This window comes from Chrysochloris asiatica, unplaced genomic scaffold (genome assembly GCF_000296735.1).
Source record: "Chrysochloris asiatica unplaced genomic scaffold, ChrAsi1.0 scaffold00512, whole genome shotgun sequence".
Classification (NCBI taxonomy): Eukaryota; Metazoa; Chordata; class Mammalia; order Afrosoricida; family Chrysochloridae; genus Chrysochloris; species Chrysochloris asiatica.
The window spans coordinates 8,734-12,400 of NW_006409030.1; positions in this window are offsets into that span (position 1 = coordinate 8,734).

A 3,667-nucleotide genomic window follows, 5' to 3' on the forward strand; every position below is an offset into this window, starting at 1 on the left:
ATCAACTCATAGTTACCCTATAGGACAAAATAGAACTGGTCCTTTGCGTTTCTGAGTATATAATTTTTTACAGATGCAGACGGCCTTTTCTTTCTCACTCATATTTGTTGCTGTGTCCAAATTGCCAACCTTGCAATTAGCAGTCCAACACTTAACACACTGAACAACTATGGCCTCTTGAATGTAACCTAGCAATATATTATTACTATAATCATTTTTACTTTATTATAGGAGTGTAAAGTTTGTATGTTTGTTAACATCAGTAAATCAATTATTATAATTTGCATTTGTACATTATAGGAGACTCAGCATAGAATGATATTAATAAATGAGAAAAAGGATCTGATAAAATTTAACATCATTCATGAGACAAAACAAACATCTTAAAAACTAATATTATAAGGGGACTTTAGTTATGGTGATGAAATGGTGTTCTCTTTGTGCTTGAAAAATCACTTTCTCTAGGACAATAGAGTTTCTGATTTTAGGAACTGGCTTTTTATAAATAATGGGGACCAGCAACATTTTCTGATGTGTAACATTGAAGTATTTAAGCTTATGACTTGAGGCCAACACTACTATTTACATGCAGGAATAAGAGCAGCTTATCCAAAGCATAAAACAGTGTTCCTCAAACCTTACTATGCACCTGGGATGATTGTCCAAAAACATTGTTCCTTGTCAATACTGGATAGTAGAAAATCTATATCCTCATGATAATCAGCACAAACTTATTTGCAAACATATTCTTGATCTCTTTGCTCCTGTCAGTTTGTCATAATGAAGACTACATTAGCCACATCTGTAGATTGAGGAAGAGACTAAGCGCAATGAAGGTAGATTATATGGGGTTTTGGAACCCTATTTGTGTAATTTATTAATATGTTTTGGACTTGCTGAAACATGTTTCTGTTTAGACATGATAGAATGCTTCTGGGTCCACCTAATAATTTGATGTGGGGAATCTAGTAACACGTTGTTCGTTATGAGTATCTCTGACAGCATAGTAATTTGGAATCTTGTGGTCAGGTGCTCAGGGTCTAGTAGAAAGACGTAGCAGACCAAAGGGTATCTTTCACACAAAGCAGGTTCTTGATGCAAAATAAATGGGTCTTCTCCAGTACCCTATATATCTACACTGTGATTCTACTTCAGGGTTAGAAATTCCACATAACTTTCTTTCCTCTATGACACACACCATCGAATCTTTAAACTTTGAGGATGAGAGAAGGTTAACCATAGCCTAGACTTGTTGCAGTTACTTCTCTTACTTTAAGTACTCTTGAAACTGGCAGCCTTCTCAGTCATCATAACAGTTCTTTTGCCATAATTCTGGGAATCAGTGGAGGTATTCTGCCAGCTACTAAATGTATTTATCTCAATTATGGATTTGAGATCATGGAGTTGATGACTAGAATGACCATTGAGTGTATCCTGAGATACAAGTAAATTTATCATCAGAATTCTACAAATACCCTCAATACTTTCTCTTGTTTTAGATATGTAATGGCATTTTAGGTTTCCTACTATCAGTGTTGGTGTGTCAAATAAGCACTGGGCCACTAGGTTAGTTTGAATAACAAGGTCAGTGATTCAAACTCTTCAGCTGCTCCTCAGAACTCTATGCAGGGTCACTATGAGTCGGAGTCAACTTAAAGACACTTAATAACATGTGTCAGTATTCCTATATCAAAGAGGAATCAAAACGCCATTCCCCAGAAGACAGTTATATAGATAAATTGTCATAATTAAAATTTGTGAAGAATCACAGGACATTTACCATGTATAAATTTAAAGTGACAGTTTGGACATAAAACCAAATGGCAACCATTCATCTGTCTGTTGAACTGTGGTGACTTGTGAGTTGCTGTAATTCTGAGGGCTATGCCACCAGTATTTTAAATAACCAGCAGGGTCACCCACAGTGGACAAGTATCATATGAGCTTCCAGACAAAGATAGACTAGGAAGAAAGAGTGATGAACTACTTGCGAATCTTTAGTCACTGAAAACCTTATGAATAACAGAGAAACACTGTCAGATACAGTGCCGGAAAATGAGCCCCTCAGGTTGGAAGGCCCTCAAAATGCAACTGGGGAAGAGATGCCTCCTCAAAATAGATTTGACCACGATGACATGAATGGAGTAAAGCTCATGGGAGAAAAGCCCACAGAACCTTCATCTGCTGTTGGGGAACAACTCAAAATGAAGAGAAACAGCTGTAAACATCCATTGAAAATAGGAACATGGAATGCATGAAGTATGAATCTGGGAAAATTAGAAGTTGTCAAAAATGAAATGGAACACATCAACATCAATATCTTAGGCATTAGTGAGCTGAAATGGACTAGTATTGGCCATTTTGAAACTGACAACCACAAGGCTTACTATGCCGGGAATGAAAAATTGAAAAGAAATGATGTTGAATTCATTGTCAAAAAGAACATATCCAGATCAGTCATGAGGTACAATGCTGTATGTAATAGGATAATATCCACGCACCTACAGGGAAGCCCAGTTAATACCACTATTATTCAAATTTATGCACCATCCACTAAGCCAATGAGGATGAAATAGAAGAATTCTGCCAACTTCTTTAATCTGAAACTGATCAAACATGCAATCAAGATGTATTGCTAATTACTGGTGATTGAAATGCAAAGGTTGGGAGCAAAGAGGAAGTACTTGAAAAATATGGCTTTGGTGATAGAAATAATGCTGGAGAACACATGATAGAATTCTGCAAAACCAATGATTTGTTCATTTCAAATACATTCTTTAGACAGCATAATAGATGACTATACACATGGACCTCGCTAGACAAAATGCATAGAAATCAAATTGACTACATCTGTGGAAAGAGGAGATGGAAAAGCTCCACATCATCAGTGAAAACAAGGCCAGGGGCAGTCTGTGGAACACACCATCAATTACTCACATGCAAATTCAAATTGAAGCTGAAGAAAATGAAAACAAGTCCACGAGAGCCAAAATATGAGCTTAAATATGTTGTTGTTGTTGAGTGCCATGGAGTCAGTTCTGACCCATAGCGATGCTGTACAGGGTTTCCAAGGCTGTAAATCTTTATGGTAGCAGAAAGCCTCATCTATCTCCTGCGGAGCGGCTGGTAGTTTCAAACTGCTGACCTTGTGGTTCGCAGCCCAATTCATAACCACTACGCTACCAGAACCCATTATATATCCACCCTGAATTTAGAAATCATCTGAAGAACAGATTTGATACATTAAAATCTAAAGACCGAAGACCAGAAGAGTTGTGGAATGACATCAAGAACATCATATGTGAAGAGAGCAAAAGTCATTAAGAAGACAAGAAAGAAGGAAAAGGTCAAAATGGATGTCAGAAAAGACACTGAAACTTGCTCTCTAGTGTAAAGATGCTAAAGCAAATGGAGGAAATGAGGAGGTCCAAGAGCTGAACAGAAAATTTCAAAGACCAGCTCGAGAAGATAAAGTCAAATATTAGAATAAAATGTACAAAGATCTGGAAATAAGAAACCAAAAAGAAGAACCCACTTAGCATATTTCAAGCTAGGGGAACTGAAGAAAAAATTCAAGCCTCAACTTTCATTATTAAAAGATTCTCTGGGCAAATTATTGAATGATGCAGAAAGCATCAAGAGAAGATGGAAGGAATACACAGAGTCA